Source organism: Rana temporaria, chromosome 1, assembly GCF_905171775.1.
Source record: "Rana temporaria chromosome 1, aRanTem1.1, whole genome shotgun sequence".
In the NCBI taxonomy this organism is placed as follows: Eukaryota; Metazoa; Chordata; class Amphibia; order Anura; family Ranidae; genus Rana; species Rana temporaria.
In genome coordinates this window covers 36,359,537-36,378,728 of record NC_053489.1, presented here as the reverse complement: position 1 = coordinate 36,378,728, position 19,192 = coordinate 36,359,537, and the positions used below count along the sequence as shown (strand labels likewise).

Sequence of the window (19,192 nt, the reverse complement as noted above, 5' to 3'; positions counted from 1 at the left end):
TTCCGCTGGGTCCGTGTGAGGGGGGCTTAAGCCGGGGGAGGGGGCCCTCTGCCTTATTAGGTGTAGAACCGGCTGCGTTGCCCCTAGCGACCCTTCACGTTACTTTTATACGTACTCAGGCCGTGACAGGAAACGAATGGGAGCATTTGATTGGTTGCTAGGCGGGGAAGTGTAGGCCTCGCGTGTCTGCGGCCCACCTGAACTCCAGCTGCTCCCCTGTCCTGGGCTGACCTGCCCTAGCAACAGGATAGGGAGAGCCTGATTGGTTGCTAGGGGCAGCTGCAGGTACGTTGGGGTGCTTCACCCCTCGAGCTCTGGCTGCTGAACTGCCCTAGCAACAGGAATGGGAGATGCTGATTGGCTCATCGAGGACAGCTCAGACAGTCCCTTTGTCAGGCATTTTCTATAATCTGTCAGGTTATCTGCATATTATTAGGGCTGATTGCTGTTCCTTATTGCCATGGATGTTTATTTCCAGCAGAGGGGGCTCCACCCCATGTTGTTGTGTGCAGGGAGCCCATGTCTGCTGACAGACACCCCTCCCCCAAATACAGCCATTAGACTGGGATGTCATTCTGCTGCAGGCAGGAGGCAAAATTCCCACAGTCTTTTCTCCCCCAGCGATGATAATGCAACATTGTAACACTGACTAGGCTGAGAGGAGGTCATCAGTCTGCTGCATGCAAGAGGAAGCATATCCCCAGTCTCCTCCACTGATCAGACTGCAATATTCTAACTCTGCCTTGGCTGAGCTGGTGCCACCAGTCTGCTGCATGCAAGAGGAAGCATATCCCTAGTCCCCTCCACTGATCAGACTTCAATATTGTAACTCTGCTTAGGCTGATCCGATGCCACCAGTCTGCTGCATGCAAGAGGAAGCATATCCCCAGTCTCCTCCACTGATCAGACTTCAATATTGTAACTTTGCTTAGGCTGATCTGATGCCACCAGTCTGCTGCATGCAAGAAGAAGCATATCCCCAGTCTCCTCCACTGATCACGCTGCAATATTCTAACTCTGCCTAGGCTGAGAGGAGGTCATCAGTCTGCTGCATGCAAGAGGAAGCATATCCCCAGTCTCCCCCACTGATCAGACTGCAATATTCTAACTCTGCCTTGGCTGAGCTGATGCCACCAGTCTGCTGCATGCAAGAGGAAGCATATCCCCAGTCTCCTCCACTGATCAGACTTCAATATTGTAACTTTGCTTAGGCTGAGCTGATGCCACCAGTCTGCTGCATGCAAGAGGAAGCATATCCCCAGTCTCCCCCACTGATCACGCTGCAATATTCTAACTCTGCCTAGGCTGAGGGGTGGTCATCAGTCTGCTGCATGCAAGAGGAAGCATATCCCCAGTCCCCTCCACTGATCAGACTGCAATATTCTAACTCTGCCTAGGCTGAGATGACATCAGTCACTGAGTGCAGGAGAAAGCATTTCCTCAGTCTCTTTTTCACCAGGGATGAGAATGCAACATTATAGCTCTGCTTAGGCTGAGATGTCAGTCTGCTGCAGGCAGCCTTTTCTTTAGTCTCCTCTGTCTCTCCCAGTGATCAGACGGCAACCTTATTACTCTGCCTAGGCCGAGATGTCATCAGTCACGGTGGGCAGAAAGGAAGCATTTCCTCAGTCTCCTTTTTACCAGGGATAAGAATGCAACGTTATTACTATGCCTAGGCTGGAATGTCCGTCTGCTGCAGGAAGAAAGTGTTTCTTCGATGTCCCCATCTCACCCCCAAGAACTTGATATTTGTATAACTCCTCCCATGAGCCGGCCTACTGCTGAGAGATGTTGTGAATTTTTCTCCCTAAATATCTTCCTTTACCTTAGTGCAGTCCTCCTTCACTTACCTCATCCTTCCATTTTGCTTTTATTGTCCCTATTTCTTCTGAGAAATCCTCACTTCCTGTTCTTCTGTCTGTAACTACACACAGTAATGCAAGGCTTTCTCCCTGGTGTGGAGTGTCGTGCTCGCCCCTCCCTTGGACTACAGGAGCGTCAGGACACTCTCTACATTGCAGATAGAGAAAGGAGCTGTGTGTTAGTGGGCGTCCTGACTCTCCAGTAGTCCAAGGGAGGGGGCGAGCACGACACTCCACACCAGGGAGAAAGCCTCGCATTACTGTGTGGAGTTACAGACAGAAGAACAGGAAGTGAGGATTTCTCAGAAGAAATAAGGACATTTAAAAGCAAAATGGAAGGATGAGGTAAGTGAAGGAGGACTGCACTAAGGGAAAGGAAGCTATTTAGGGAGAAAAATTGTACCTTTACAACCCTTTAAGACTGGTGTCAGTGGTGTATTTTGAAAATAAAGTTTTATTTTTTTGCTTTTCTAAGGAGCCTGCAGAGCATTGCACGTGCATCGGTTCAATCTCAGGATAGCTGTCTGCACTTGCCTTGTATGGTCAGGCAGTAACTTGAGAGACAGAAGAATGAACTACCAGAGCGCTCACCAGCACCCTCTTAGTTCATTGAGAACTACAAGCTGTCAGCCGCCATGGCTGATGGAACATGTAGTCTCTCCATTCACAGGATACTCTGAATGATGCGGCTGTGTGGGCGGAGCCCTGCGCGGTCATGCTGTGTTCAAATTCTGACCGTGGGTCGGGGACAAAATTTGCCACCTGCTGTCATAGCTGGGTGGGCTGCAGATGCTGGAACATGTTATACGTTCCATGCTAAAACCAGGTTAACCGCTTCAGCTCCGGACACTTTACCCCCCTTTCATGACCAGGCCATTTTATGGGGCACTGCGTTACTTTGACTATTGTACAGTCATGCAACGCTGTACCGATATAAAATATCACTCGCTAGGAGACATTGGGGGTTATTTATGAAATGCAAATCCACTTTACACCACAAGTGCACTTGGAAATGCAGTCGCTGTAGATCTGAGCGGAAGCTCTGCTGATTTTATCATCCAATCATGTGCAAGCTAAAATGCTGTTTTTTATTTTCCTTGCATGTCCTCCTCAGATCTACAGCGACTGCACTTTAAAGTGTACTTTCAGTGCGTTTGTAGTGCAAAGTGGATTTACCTTTCGTAAATAACCCCCAATAGGTCGCTGCTTCACCGCTCCGGAGATCTGAAATCACAGTGGCTTTCTCTCTTCTCCTCCGCTGACAGGATGGGCTAGGCGGGTTCTGATTGGTTGGCACCGACCAATTGGAATGTCTTCCATTATGAGGTATGTTTAGGAGATTAATCCACAGGGATTTCAAATCCCCAGACCCGTGAAGTGGCGACCTGATGTTTCCAAGCGGGTGATCCCCAGCCTCAGGTACAGCGGGACTGGGGGGAGGGGGGTCCAGTGGAAGTTCACCTTACAGATTTTCTGTAAAGGTGAACTTGCCCTTTAAATCTTCTATATGCAACTATCTTCAGTTCTTAGAAATCCCACCCCTAGCAAGAGACAATTCTTACACCCCCACTTCCTTGCATGCCATAGGTCTATCCCCCTCTGGCAGTATCCAATTACAGTCTGTGCTGGCCCAGCTCTTCTGCCCCTTTCTTTTACCTCAGTACATAGCCTTTTGTGTAGCAGTTGGAAGGGCATAATATATAGAACATGGGTATTCAAACTACGGCCCTCCAGTTGTTCAGGAACTACAATTCCCATCATGCCTAGTCATGTCTGTGAATGTCAGTGTGTTACAATGCCTCCTGGGATGTGTAGCAACAGCTGGAGGGCCGTAGTTTGAGGATCCCTGATATAGAACATCTCTTGGGTGACAGCTCTGGGTTGTCAGAGCTTTTAGACGTCTATACAAGGGGGGAGTTTACAGGTAAATAATATGAATACGAGGCGTTTAGACTGGGGATTGAACAATATCGTTTTTTTTGGTGCCATACCAGGGTGGATATAAATAAAAATCTTTTTTTAATCGTTTTTTTATTAATTTTATAAAATGCTTTATCTAAAGATAGTTTTCTATTTAAGATACATTAATAATTTTGTTTATTTAACATGAAATGTAGTTTGAGGCCTGTATGTTCTGCAATGTTTACATTTCTGGTAAACTCATTCAATGAATACAAGCTGGGATAACATGCACTGTATTGATGTATTAACACAATAACCATGAAATAAAACAAAGTTCAGGACTATTATTTTAGCCCATTGTTTTGCAAATCTATGTACATTACAAACTGTATCAGTTGTGATATCGCTGTTTTACTAACCTGACAGCTTATTATAAATAAAATTAGTACTTTACATCTAAAGAGCACCTGTCATTTCAGATCCATCATGGCAGCATCTGTTAGCGGGCATACTTTCACCTGCTGCCGCCACGTCCCTCTCTTTGTTTGGTCACTGCCGCATCTCCAGCCGTCCCATTAAAGTGAATGGGACTGTTGGTGAGTCAACAGCAGGTCAGAGGGGGAGCCGCTGTGGGACAGAGATGACAGTTGCTCTATAAAAATTATGATTTTTAAATCAAACATTTTTACTAGTGATTTAACCATTTGCTGACCAGCGCATGACTATATACGTCGGCACAATGCCACGGCTGGGCAGATGGACGTACCCCATTAAGAAGCGGCATTATGGGAACGCGCCGCCACCAGCTCTGTGAGTCTGACTGTGAGTCCTGCGGACTCGATGTCAGCGGGGATACCCGCAGTTCTCTCACAGAGAGGAAGAACGGGGAAATGCTGATGTAAACAAGGCATTTCCCCCGTCCTTCCTAGTGATCGGACACTAATCTCAGCTCCCTGTAATCAGGAGTGGTGATCAGTGTTGTGTCACACACACAGCCCCCCCTACAGTTAGAAGCACTCCCTAGGACACATTTAGCACCTTCACTGCCACCTACTGGTTAAGACCTTCACTGATTTTACATTAAACAGTGCATTTTTATAGCACTGATCGCTGTATCAATGACAATGGTCACAAAATGGCATCAAAAGTGTCTGCTGTAATGTCGCAGTCATGATAAAAATTGCTGATCGCCACCATTACCAGTAAAAAAAGAAATGGTAAAAATGCCATAAAACTATCCCCTATTTTGTAGACGCTATAACTTTTACGCAAACCAATCAAACGCTTATTGCAATTTTTTTTACCAAAAAATATGTAGAAGAATACGTATCAGCCTAAACTGAGGAAGAAAATAGTTTTTTATATATTTTTGGGGATATTTATTTATTTGCTTTTTTCAAAATTGTCGCTCTATCTTTGGTTATAGTACAAAAAATAAAACCCGCAGAGGTGATCAAATACCACCAAAAGAAAGCTCTATTTGTGGGAAAAAAAGGACGTCAATTTTGTTTAGGAGCCACGTCGCACGACCGCGCAATTGTCAGTTAAAGCAACACAGTGCCGAATCGCAAAAAGTGGCCTGGTCTTTGGTCAGCCAAATGGTCGGGGGCTTAAGTGGTTAAATCAAATCCATCCTGGCCGATATGATACAGATATTTCGGCCGCTTCTCCTGTCGATGGCTGACGATATTTGCCGATATATTTTGTACATTTCAAAACATTTTTACACTGTCTTTATTTTTTTTTATTTTTTTTATCACTGTTATTGGTGTCACAAGGAATGTAAACATCCCTTGTGACAGTGATAGGCATTGACAGGTACTCTTTATTGAGGGATCGGGGGTCTATAAGACCCCAAACCCCTCCTCTGCACTTGAAAGTATTCAAAATGTCAAGATCAGTGTTTTTTAATACTTTTTTGTTTGTTTGTTTTTTTGTTTAAGGCTGCATTCACACCTAATCGCATCGTTTTGTACCGCGATTTGCGGCGAACGCGAACGCCGAAGCCGCCTGAAAAAAAGGGTCCGAGACTTGTTTTGAGCTTCAGGCGTTCGGCGTGGAGACGTGAACCATCTCCATAGAGGGCAATGGTATTTCTCCCCTCCAGCATATCGAGTGTCGGGCGTAAATACGCCTAGGTGTGAATGGAGCTTTAAAACTGGTGCCTTTTAAGATGCCAGTAATCCGGGAAGTGAGGTCATGAGGGGACGTCCCTTCCCGTTGCTTGTAAAAGCTGCTGAGCTGCATCAGTTGTTACAATAAAGCAAACCCCTTGAAGCAATATCTGTAATATCGGTCAGTTTTTTTTTTTTTTATTATTCTACTTCTGAAAGGGTGTTTTTGGATGCTTTGAAAGGCAGAGGAGGGATTTGGGGTCCTATGAACCCCAGATCTCTCCATAAAGAGTACCTGTCACATGCCTATTGCTATCGCAATGATTTTAACATTCCTTGTGACCGCAATAATTTTTTTTTTAAAGTGACAGTGTAAAAATAAATGTAATTTAAAATGCCCGCACCCCGGCTCATAGGCGAAGGTGGTCCTGCACTTCCCCAATCAGCGATTCTCACACGTGACGTATTGCTGCAAATGTCAGCTCATGAGCACTAATTCTAGCACCAGACCTCCTGTGTAAATCTAAAGTGATATCCTGTAAAGGCATTTAAAGCAGTGCCTATGGATAATAAGTTACATAGTTTGTTGCCATTGAACGGGTGTGCGCAGTTTTAAAGTGTGACATGTTTGGTATCTATTTTTTTCGGTGTAACATTTTATATTTTACAAACAAAAATGGGTTATGTGTTATTTCCCCACCCCAACATTTTTTTTTTCTTTAGGGCAGGGGTCTCAAACTGGCAGCCCTACAGCTGTTGCGAAACTACAAGTCCCATGAGGCATTGCAAGGCACTGACAGTTACAAGCATGACTCCCACAGAGAGAGGCATGATGGGACTTGTAGGTTATCAATAGCTAGAGGGCCATCATTTCGAGACCCCTGCTTTAAAAAAAATATAGTATGTTTGGGGGTTTTACATTTTTTTATTTTTTTTTGCAAAAAAAATAAAATAAATATTAAATTGGCTCTGCTGCTGTCAGTCAGTAAGCCACTAAGGGGGCGGGCTGGGTCACAGCTCCATGTCTGAATGGACACAGGGAGCTCAGCTCGGGGTGCCTCCATAGTGCTGTGGGGGCACTCAACAGGAAGGAGAGACCAGGAGCACCGAAGAGGGACCTGAAAAAGAGTATCCAGGTTGCTCTGTGCAAAACAAACTGCACAAGGCGGGAAAGTATAACATGTTTGAAAGTCTTTGTTAATTTTAACAAAAAAAATAAATAAATCAATGTAAAGTGAAGTTCCACTCTTTGTTTATTCTTAAAGGTCAGCAGCTACTAAAACTGTAGCTGCTGACTTTTAATAAACATACACTCACCTGTCCCATGGTCCAGTGATGCGGCCGCCTGAACCATCGCTTCTCTCCCTCTCTGTCTCGCCGACATTGCAAGTGTGGGCACCCGACTGTGACAGCTTGGAGCTTCAAGCTGTCGGTGGCGCTCCGCTTTAAGCTTTGACCATAAAGCCTGGAAGCTGACTGGTTTCTATATGCAGAAATAAACCTGATTTTGTGCTCTCCAGCTTTAGTAAATAAGACCTCAGGTGTCTTAAAGCGGAGGTTCACCGGTAATATGCTCTTTTTACCCTTAGATGTATGCTCATTTAGTCTAGGGGAATCGGCTAGTTGTTTTAAAATCCGAGCAGTACTTACCGTTGTAGAGAGCGATCTTCTCCGCCACTTCCGGGTATGGGTCTTCGGGACTGGGCGTTCCTTCTTGATTGACAGTCTTCCGACAGGCTTCCGACGGTCGCATCCATCGCGTCACGATTTTCCGAATGTAGCCGAACGTCGGTGCGCAATATAGAGCCGCACCGACGTTCGGCTTCTTTCGGCTACTCGTGACGCAATGGATGCGACCGTCGGAAGCCTGTCGGAAGACTGTCAATCAAGAAGGAATGCCCAGTCCCGAAGACCCATACCCGGAAGTGGCGGAGAAGATCGCGCTCTACAACGGTAAGTACTGCTCGGATTTTAAAACAACTAGCCGATTCCCCTAGACTAAATGAGCATCAATCTAAGGGTATCAAAGGTTAAAAAAACATTTATGGGAGAACCCCCTCTTGAAGATTGTGGTCCAGTTTCAGTCCTGGTAGACTTGCTTCGGTTAATATTGGACACACTGAAATAGTTTACCTCTTGTCATTTCTATATTTGAAATCATATTTTTCTAATTAGAAGAGAAATATTGGAGTGTAAGTGTTCTCCACCTCCATACACAAGCTTCGCCCAGTCTATTTATTAATAGGTTATTACATCAATCTGGCTGACAATGATCAAATTCTAGTATGACATTGTACCATGTTGGTCATCAATTAATGAGATGTGTGTGTGTGTGTGTGTGTGTGTGTGTGTGTAATATATATATGAGAGAGGGCTGCACGATTAATCATTAAATTGTGATCTCTATTCAAGCCCCCTCACAATATTAATCTGGCATATTCATGTACCGTTCTATGCTCACAGCTGTCAAAAAAAAAAAAAAAAGGCAAAGTTTATCACAACATTGCTCAGCGCTAAGAGATAAAAAGTTCTTTTAGTTCAAAGGGATGATCTTTTGTCTGTAAATGTCAGTTTAACCACTTAAAGGCCAGGCCTTTCTGACACTTGTTACTTACAAAATCAGTATATTTAGCTAGAAAATTACTTATAACCCCCAAACATGTATACACGCACAAAATAAATATATATAGGCAGATTCATAAAGACTTACGACGGCGTATCAGTAGATACGCCGTCGTAAGTCCGAATCTGCGCCGTCGTATCTTTAAGCGTATGCTCAAATTGAGATACGCTTCTCTGTTGCTAAGATACGACCGGCGCAAGTCTCCTACGCCGCCGTATCTTAGCTGCATATTTACGCTGGCCGCTAGGGGCATGTACGGCGATTTACGCAGAGAATATGCAAATGAGAAAGATACGCCTATTCACAAACGTACGCACGCCCGTCGCAGTAAGATACGTCGTTTACGTAAGGCGTTTTCAGGCGTAAAGATAAACCACCAAAAAGATGGCGCAGCCAATGTTGTGTATGGACATCGGGACAGCCATCGTATTTCACGTCGTCTGCGTAAGCCGATTCAGAATGGGACTGGGCGTAGGTTACGTTCACATCGAAAGCATTGACTATTTGCGACGTGATTTTGAGCATGCGCACTGGGATATGTTCACGGACGGCGCATTCGCCGTTCGTTAGGCATGTCATTTACGTGGGGGTCACAATTCATTATTCAGCAATTCAGTAGCCCACTACAGCTTACTTTGAATTGCGAGCGCTTACGCCGGCCCATTTACACTACGCCGCCGTAACTTAGGACGCAAGTTCTTTGTGAATACTGTACTTGCCTCTCTAACTTACGGCGGCGTAGCGTATATGAGATAGGCACGTGTACCTGAATCTGGCTAATATTATTTAGGTGTGTGTGTGTGTGTGTGTGTGTGTGTGTGTGTTTTTTTATATTTAGAGCTGCACAATTAATCGTCAATCGTTATCGCGATTTTTTTTTTTTTTTTTTTTCCTGTTGCGATCTTGACAAAAGGTTTCCTGATCTTTGGTATGCAGAGAATTTTCTCTCTGCTCTCAGCCAGCAAAAGTCAAAGTCTGGGCTGTCTGCCAAGTTTTAGGGCCAGTTAACACCACATGCAGTCCAGTGCGTTTTTTTTTCCTGCATGGAAAGTGGGTTATATGGTTTTCAATGACACAGTTCACACCAGTGCTTGCAGTTCCAGAAAAAATAAGTAGACCTTGCTGCATTTTTACTTGCACTGGACCATCCTGGAACGCACCTAAATGCACTGGAACACGCTTGTCCTTATCTAAGGTTAATAAAAGAGGGGTGAAAAAAGCACTGGACTGCATTAACCACTTCAATACCCGTGTATTGTCATATGACGTCCACCTAGGTGGCTCTGCCATCCTGGGTGGACTTCATATGACGTCCTCGGGCCTCCTGGCCATTTGGATCAAGTGTCCAGCGTGTGTGGCGGCAACCAGGTGAGGAGTACAAAGACAAGTGTGTCTTGCCTACAGTCAAGCATGGTGGTGGGAGTGTCATGGTCTGGGGATTCATGAGTGCTGCCGGCACTGGGGAGCTACAGTTCATTGAGGGAACCATGAATGCCAACATGTACTGTGACATACTGAAGCAGAGCATGATCCCCCTCCATTTAGAGACTGGGCTGCAGGGCAGTATTCCAACATAACGACCCCAAACACACCTCCAGGACAAGCACTAGCTTGCTAAAGAAGCTGAGGGTAAAGGTGATGGACTGGCAAAGCATGTCTCCAGACCTAAACCCTATTGAGCATCTGTGGGACATCCTCAAATGGAAGGTGAAGGAGTGCAAGGTCTCTAACATCCACCAGCTCTGTGATGTCATCATGGAGGAGGGTAAGAGACTCCAGTGGCAACCTGTGAAGCTCTGGTGACTTCCATGCCCAAGAGGGTTAAGGCCGTGCTGGAAAATGGTGGTCACACAAAATTTTGACACTTTGGGCCCAATTTGGAAATTTTTCACTTAGGGGTGTACTCACTTTTGTTGCCAGCGGTTTAGACATTAATGGCTGTGTGTTGAGTTATTTTGAAGGGACAGCAAATGTACACTGTTATACAAGCTGTACACTCACTACACAACATTGTAGCAAAGTGTCATTTCTTCAGTGATTCCAACAGTACAACATATAAGATCTATTGATACCACCCCTTGGGGCTGTCACATGCTTGTGGCCTCTGGGCATAAACATACATGAATTCTGAAGCTCTCTGACGTCTTGTGTTGACTGAGACTCGCAGCAATCATTACAGAGAGAATGGGGAGATAACACATGTTCAGCATGCAGAGAAGATTGTAGGAGGACTTGTGTATGCAGTGCATTAAAGCCAAGGTTAATCACAGGACGGAGTGAGCTAAGCTCTCTGAACTATCAACCACGTCATAGTTATTGTTTTTACACATTTACAGAGCCGATCCAGCAAAGGCGATGTATACAGCTTGAATGTTTTTCTTATGGAAAGTATGCTTTAGGGCTGGGTCACACCAAAAAACACACTCCAGGTGTGTTCCTGAATGCATTTCTGCATACTCTTTTTTTGACGTGTTCCTATGTGTTTGTGTTTCCGGATGCATTTCAGAGCTTTTGTCTTTTTGCCTTTTTTTGGGGCGTTTTTTTGGTGCTTTTCCAGTGCGTTTTTTGAAGTTTACCGCGTACCAGTACAGTCCTCTGCAGAAAAAATGCAGAAAGTTTACTTTTTTCATTTTCCCTCGAACTGGTATTGCCATGTGTAAAGGAATGACCCGGGACAAACAGACTTTGTAAGGATGAGGGGTACTCCTGTACCGGCGTCACCAAGGAGTCTTATGTCTAGGGTCACCTTATGTCCGATAGGGCCATAGGGTGACTGAGAAATGATATCCTAAATTACAGGACAGGGGACATCACTGATAGTTCATATTGCAGGATCTTGAGATATTGCAAGTTGTTGGTTAATTGTGACCCAACCAGTCAATAGTGACTCATTTCTATGATTAGCCCTGGCTAGTGACATGCTAATTGAGTCAGGCTTCTGGAAGACCTTTCATTGTGTGATAACACTGCTTAAAGCTTATTGATGCTCAGAGGTGTGAATACCTTTCTGTCAAGCTGTATACGGAGACAGAACGTCTGTCTAGGGATGTGGATTGAGAAGAGATCATTGTGTGATGGTGTTTTGTTTGCACATTCCTTCATTAACAGAACTCAGTGATTAGGTCAGGATAATTATAGCCCGGCATCAAGATGTCTAGAATGTTTAGCAATTAGCCATCTGAAGGTGTATTGAACCCCCCCCCCCCCCAGGGTTGGGGTGGACAGTCTGATTGTTCCTGTAATTTCTGTCACATACTTGTACTGCATAAAAAGCTGAGAAGAAACCATTAAAGCATTCATTCATTTTGGAACAAGTACAGAGCTGCGTGTCTCGTCTTGATTCTGGGGAAATGGGATGGATCGGGTCCTGTTGGTTGGAGTGTCTATTAGCTGTCTTGGAAGGTCGTAAACGGTGGTGACCGTTACACCATGGAACTGATTACATTTGTGTGAACTATGCTATTGGAAAGTATATAACCCGGGGTTCGACAAACCCCGGGCGCCAGGTCTCATTTGCGGTTATCCTGTCTCTCCGTGCCCCCCCCCCCGGCGCGACCGTGTTGGGCCGCGCCGGCCGGTAATTAAGGCCACGGCTTTGCGGCCTTCTGCAGTCCTATGCTTCTCTGGCATTCTCTTGTGGTGGCCGTTGGTATGACAAGACAAACTGCAATGCTAAGGCTGCTTTCACATTGGGCAGCGGAGGTGCGGTGACGGTATAGCCGCGCTATTTTTCGCGCCGCTATACTGTCGTATTTACCGCGATATTCAGGCGCTAGCGCCTAGCGGTGAGGTTTTAACCCCCGCTAGCGGCCGAAAAAGGGTTAATACCGCCCGCAATGCGCCTCTGTAATGGGAAGGCGTGGTATAGGACCGGTAAACACCCCTGCTCCTATTCTGTAATGGGAAGGCGCGGTAAATACCGCGCTCCTATACCGCTCCAAAGATGTGGCTAGCAGGACTTTTGGAGCGGTCCTGCTACCACACCGCTTCAGTGTGAAAGCCTTCGGGCTTTCACATTGAAGCCTGCAGGGCAAGATTTATTCATGCGGTATAGCAGCGCTATTTTTAGCGCTGTACCGCATGAATCACGCCTCAATTTGAAAGGGGCCTAATGGAGCTTCCCATGCCTGTTTTTTCACTGCCCGCCCACCTCTTTCCCTTTACTTAGAACATTATATATATATTTTTTATTTTAACACCCTAGAGAATAAAATGGCGGTCATTGCAATACTTTCTGTCACACCGTATTTGCGCAGCGGTCTTACAAGTGCACTTTTTTTGGGGGGAAAATACACTTTTTTTAAATTAAAAAAATAAGACAACAGTAAAGTTAGCCCAATTTTTTTTTTTATATTGTGAAAGATAATGTTACACCGAGTAAATTGATACCCAACATGCCACACTTCAAAATTGCGTCTGCTCGTGGAATGGCGATAAACGCTTGCCCTTTAACCACTTAAGGACCGCCTCCTGCACATATACGTCGGCAGAATGGCACGGCTGGGCACAGGCACGTACTAAGTGCCCAGCCGTGGGTCGCGTGCACCCGCGACCCGGTCCGAAGCTCCGTGACCGCAGGACCCGCAGACCCGATCGCCGCCGGTGTCCCGCGATCGGTCACAGGAGCTGAAGAACGGGGAGAGCTTAGTGTAAACACACCTTCCCCGTTCTTCACAGTGGCAATGTCACTAATCGTCTGTTCCCTGATATAGGGAAAGGCGATCAGTGACGTCACATGTCCAGCCCAGCCCCTAAACTGCAATTGTCATTTTTACAGTAAACAATGCATTTCTATAGCAATTTTTGCTGTCAAAATGACAATGGTCCCAAAAATTTGTCAAAATTGTCCGATGTGTCCGCCATAATGCCGCAGTCACAAAAAAATCGCTGATCGCCGCTATTAGTAGTAAAAAAAAATAAAAAAATATTAAAAATGCCATATAACTATCCCCTATTTTGTAAACCCTATAAATTTTGCGCAAACCAATCGTTAAACGCTTATTGTGATTTTTTTTTCTTTTCTTTTTCTTTTTACCAAAAATAGGTAGAATACGTATCGGCCTAAACTGAGGGAAAAAAATAATTTATATCTTTTTTGGGGATATTTATTACAGCAAAAAGTTAAAATATATATATATTTTTTTAATTGTCGCTCTATTTTTGTTTATAGCGCAAAAAATAAAAACCGCAGAGGTGATCAAATGCCACCAAAAGAAAGCTCTATTGGTGGGGGAAAAAAAGGACGCCAATTTTGTTTGGGAGCCACATCACACGACCGCGCAATTGTCAGTTAAAGCAAATTATGCGTAATGGTCCGGGTCTTAAGTGGTTAAAGGTGACGTTTAAAAAAAAAAAAAAAATTCTACAGGTTGCATGTTTTGAGTTGGAGGAGGTCTAAAATTATTGCTCTCGCTCTACCAATCGCGGCCATACCTCGCATGTAGGGTTGAGAGGCGTGCTACGCCACCTCTGGCTGAAGGAAAGTCCTGGGTGCGAGGGCCACATGAAATAACCTGGCGGGCCAGATTTGGTCAGGCGAATCCGTGTGTGTGACACATGTACTACCACACTGCAACTGTGTGCATGGTTGTGGTTACACCCTATGCTGCCTTTTCAGCTAAAAGTGTGTGTGTGGGGGGGGGGGGGGGGGGGGTGGTTGACGGGTGGTAAAAATCTAGCTCGGCCATGTGGATTTTCTTTCCCCAACCGACTTGCTCTCTAAGGGCTTGTTTACACTAGTCTGTGGACTATTAGTGCTGTATTCGCTGCTCTTTTTTTCCATTGAAAACTGTCACAGTGGCACGTGGAACTTTGTTTACTCATTCACAGATCTGTATGCCTTCAGGAAGGGCTATTTTGGGAAGGGGGGACCCATTCGGCACCATGTTATACCATACATGAGTAGAACATGGCCTTAAAGTGGCTGTAAAGGCTCAGCTGTGTGTTTGTTAATTAAAAAATAAAAAATAAAAAAGTTATACTTGCGATTTGTAATTGTATTTAGGGGTGCAACGGATCAAAAAACTCACGGATCGGATCGATCCTCGGATCAGGAGTCACGGATCGGATCATTTTCGGGTCAGCAACATTGCCCCCACATTAGTAATACTAGCCACTAGCCAGTAGTTTAACATTGCCCCCACATAGTAATAATGGCCAATAGTTTAACATTGCCCCCACATGACATTAGTAATAATAGCCAGTAGTATAACATTGCCCCCACATTAGTAATAATAAATTCAAGGTACATCTATAGCCACTCAGTAGTATAACATTGCCCCCACATATTAGTAATAATAGCCAGTAGTTTTTGCATTGCCCAACAATCATGATTCAACTCACTGTACTGGCAGTCTTGCAGATGCATTCAAAATAGATCGCGGCGCGTGCTCTGGTAGGAATAGCAGAGGGGTGATGACGTCAGCGCGCACCGCTGCCGGGTGTACCAAGATGGTCGACCGCTCCGGAGCTAGGCCGAAGCCACAGTCTTTCCTGAGGCCACGGCGGGGGTGCGCTCCGCGGATCGCAGTCTGTGCCGATCCGAACAGGTCGACCCGTTCGGATCGCGGATCGGGCACGATCCGTTGCACCCCTAATTGTATTACACAGAGTGGCCCCAAACCCCCTCTTCTGGGGTCCCCTGCCAACCATCTTGGCTCCTCCTGTTCTTTGCTTTTTTAGCAAGCCGCTTGCAATGGAGGCCGACATGCAGGCTTTTTCCCGAGCCAGGCTTTGTGCAGTGTGTCTTGGCCCCACCCCCTCTTCACACGATTTGACGTTTGACAGCAGGAGGAGCAAATGGCGCTTGCTACCTCAGCAAAGCAGACGGGCACAATGCTGGATCCAGTGAGGAAGGCATGGTGGGAAGTGGGCTATACTACTACGATCATTTTTTACCTAATGCAGAGAACACATTAAGGTGAATACCTTTTTTATAACACTTTTTTAAAGGTACATTTGGCCTTTGCCAGAACATTTCACTGCAAACAAACCTCAACCCAATACATTGGAGAGTTGTCCACACGCTTTTAGTCACCTCAGTAGGTGTGATGAGATGTCAACAAGCCTTCGCGATTCTCAAAGATTTCATCACTTGAATGAAGATGACCGGACATGTAAATCCGTGTGTCTGTCTGTCTGGTAGTCTTCATGCCCTTGCTGTTTCACACTTATTGTCTCGCATTGCTTGCTTTCCTGCCGCTGCCTTTCATTTTATAAGCTGCCAAAAATACATAACTGGCTTGTGGGGGGAGAGAGACACGACGGAGCTGAGGAAATGTTACCAATTACATAATCCTACCAAGATCCTGGACTGACGCACAAGGACTGCTATTCCATGGTGACAGTGGCATTTAGGAAAAAGAAATGTGCCCACTGTATATGGTGACACACCAGGAGTGTATACAATTTTCACTGATGGGTCCACTTTAAAGCGATGCTAAACGCACCCTGTTTAATTTACATTGTTCCTTCTATTTCTGTATGTGGTTGCCGCCAATATTCTTTTTTTAAAGCAGAGTTCCAGCCTTTTACTGTTTATTAAAAGTCAGCAGCTACAAAAAGTGTAGCTGCTAACTTTTAATAAACACACTTGCCTGCCCCAAGATCCAGCGACGCGGCCGCCCGGAGCTCCACTCCTCTACGACCGGCACCTTCATTCATAGTGTGGGCACCCGGCCGTGACAGCTTTCGGCTTTCGTCGCTCTATGAATGGACAGGCGATCTCCTGGGACTTGTCACCTGTCCCAGGAGATGGCCTAAAGTAGTGATGGGGAACCTTGGCACCCCAGATGTTTTGGAACTATATTTCCCATGATGCTCATGCACTCTGCAGTGTAGGTGAGCATCATGGGAAATGTAGTTCCAAAACATCTGGGGTGCCAAGGTTCCACATCACTGGGGAAGGGGCCGCCTAAGGCAAGCGGAGGAGTCGCCTAGGTGGAAGTGGGACAGGAAGTCCCACTCCTACCGAAGCCCCCACTACCCCCCCCCCCAAAAAAAATTACATGCCAATGTAATGTGGCATGTAAGGGGGCAAGGAGTGCTTAAAGCGGAAGTTCCACTTTTGGGAGGAACTTCGCTTTTAATAAAAAAAAATACTAAATACTTTTTTCCTTATATACAGCTGTCGTATGACCCAGATTTTTCCCAGCCTGTCTGCTGGGAAACATAAGCAGGATTCGAGCCAGGACTCTGTGCAGGCCAGTCAAGTTCCTCCACCCCAAACTTGCTCAGCCATGTCTTTATGGACCTTGCGTTGTACACTGGTGCGCAGTCATGTTGGAACAGGAAAGGTCCCTCCGCAAACGGTTCCCACAAAGTCGGGAGCATGAAATTATGCAAAATTTCTTGGTATGCTGATGCCATAGGAGTTCCCTTTACTGGAATTAAGGGGCCCAACCCCTGAAAAACAACTTCGCACCATAATCCCCACCAAACTTTACACTTGGCACAATGCAGAAGTCGAATACCGTTTTCCTGGACTCAACCCAATAGAACACCTTTGGGATGTATTGGAAAGGAGACTAGGAGCCAGACCTTCTCATCCAATATCAGTGCCTGACCTCACAAATGTGCTTCTGGAAGAATGGTCAAACATTCCCATAGACACTCCTAAACCTTGTGGACGGCCTTCCCAGAAGAGTTGAAGCTGTTATAGCTGCAAAGGGCGGGGGCCAACTCAATATTGTACCCTATGGACTAAGACAACATTTTTTCATCTTTCCATCTATTAAATCTTATGCCCTTATGGTAAAACATTTTTTTTTCCCCTGACAGTAAATACCTTATACAGTCCACTTCCTGTTTCGTGTCTGATAAAAAGCCTAGGCTTATGATGACATGCATCTCTCTCTCTCTCTGTGTCTGTCAATCCAGGAAGTGAACAGGCAGTAGCATCAGCTGCCCACAGTTAAAATGGATGCAGCCAGACTTGGTGAAGGGAGATTTCTGCAGCATATTTGGCATAATATGCAAAGTGGTTGGAGGGAAGCTTCAGCATGGCAAAGATGTTTTTATTACAAATTATGTGGGCAGACTGCAGTTCCTCAAAGCAGAGTTCCAGGCATTTTTTATAGATTATTAAAACTCAGCAGCTATAAAGTCTATCTGCTGACTTTTAATAAATATACACAACCCTGTCCTACTGTCCAGCTCCTCTGCGGTGCCGAGCTGGGCAACTGGCCATGACAGATCTTGGCTGGGCGCGCACTGCACATGTGCGAGTCGCGCTACGCTCTGAGTGGACAGGCAATCTTCTGGGACCTTTAAAGTGTCCTAGAAGATTGCAGAGGGGGAGAAGACGCCTGGGGGAGAGCATTAGTCTCCTAGGTGGCCTGAAGACAGAAGCAGGAAGTCCCTCTCAAAACTAGGCACCCACTCCCCCAGATGTGGCATGTAAGGGGGTGAGGAAGGCTTAAAGTGGAAGTTTCACTTTTGGTGAGTTTTTTGATCCGTTGCACCCCTAGTATAAAGGCAGGTGTCCCAATACTTTTGGTAATATATAGTGTAGGAGAGAATGTGTGCGTATTTTTGCTTAATCCCACACTACTGATATTAACACAGGAACAGCTGCTGGAGTGCTTTACCTCCTTCAGTTGACCATTTCTGACTACGATAGGGGCCAGTGTAGCACAAAATCCGATGCATTGCACACTGCTGCCTTTTTTTTTTTTTTTGTACAAACAGTTATTTGAAGTTTAAAAAAAATACACTTCATTCCTGTTGCTCTACCGCTGCACTGCTGTACAGTGCCATGAGATTCTTTACAGCGCACTGCAGTAAAATGCATACAGCATGGGATGCGTTGCAGTTTGAATGGGGCACACAGGAAACCTCTTTCCTTCTTGTGTTCTTGCGATGACAGGCGTTTTACAATGCAGTAAAATGCTTTTCAGCGCATTTTTTGGGAATTGGCCTTAATTAATGAAGCTGACTGGTTCTTGAATTCTGCAGTGATTTAGTCCGATGGGACAAACATGAACATTACCAGAACGTACAATTTTCCTTTTTAATCAGTACAGTTTTTGTCCAAAAACTCAAGACCACGCATGCCTGGAAATGAAAGACTACGTCACTTCTGAAGTTTTTTTCTGTCTGAGTATTTTTGTAAATTGAGTAACCTCATATGAGGCCAGCATGCAAAAAAAAAAAATGGACGATCATTCATCTGATATTCTCATGTGTGCGAGGCTTAACTACTTCAGCCCCGGAAGGTTTTGCCCACTTCCGGGCCATTTTTTGCGATACGGCACTGCATCGCTTTAACCGACAATTGTATGGTTGTGCGGCATTGTGCCCAAATAAAAATGTTGTTCTTTTCCCCCCCAAAAACATGGCTTTCTTTTGGTGGTGTTTGATCACCTCCTGTGGTTTCCATTTTTTGCGCTTTAAACAAAAGTTGATTGACCAATTAAAAAAAAAAAAAAAGAAACTATTACTTTTTGCTATAATATTCCCCCCAAAAATTAAAAAAAAAATCTTCATTCATTTTAGACCAAAATGTTTTCTGCTACATATATTTGGGAAGAAAAATCCCAATGAGCATATATTGATTTGCAAAAAAGTTATAGCGTCTACAAAATGGGGGATTTATTTGGGGACTTTAACTTTCTTTTTATTTTTTACTGGTAATGGCAGCTATCTGCTATTTTTTTTGTTTGACTGCAGCGGACAAATTTGACCCTAAGTGA

The 19,192-nt window shown here is 45.1% G+C and overlaps 1 protein-coding gene across 5 annotated transcripts in view; it reads left to right on the top strand.

The window, feature by feature from the left end:
- The window catches only part of C1H18orf25 (chromosome 1 C18orf25 homolog), a 140,855-nt gene that overhangs the window by 211 nt on the left and 121,452 nt on the right, over window positions 1-19,192 (top strand). The window lies entirely within an intron of this gene.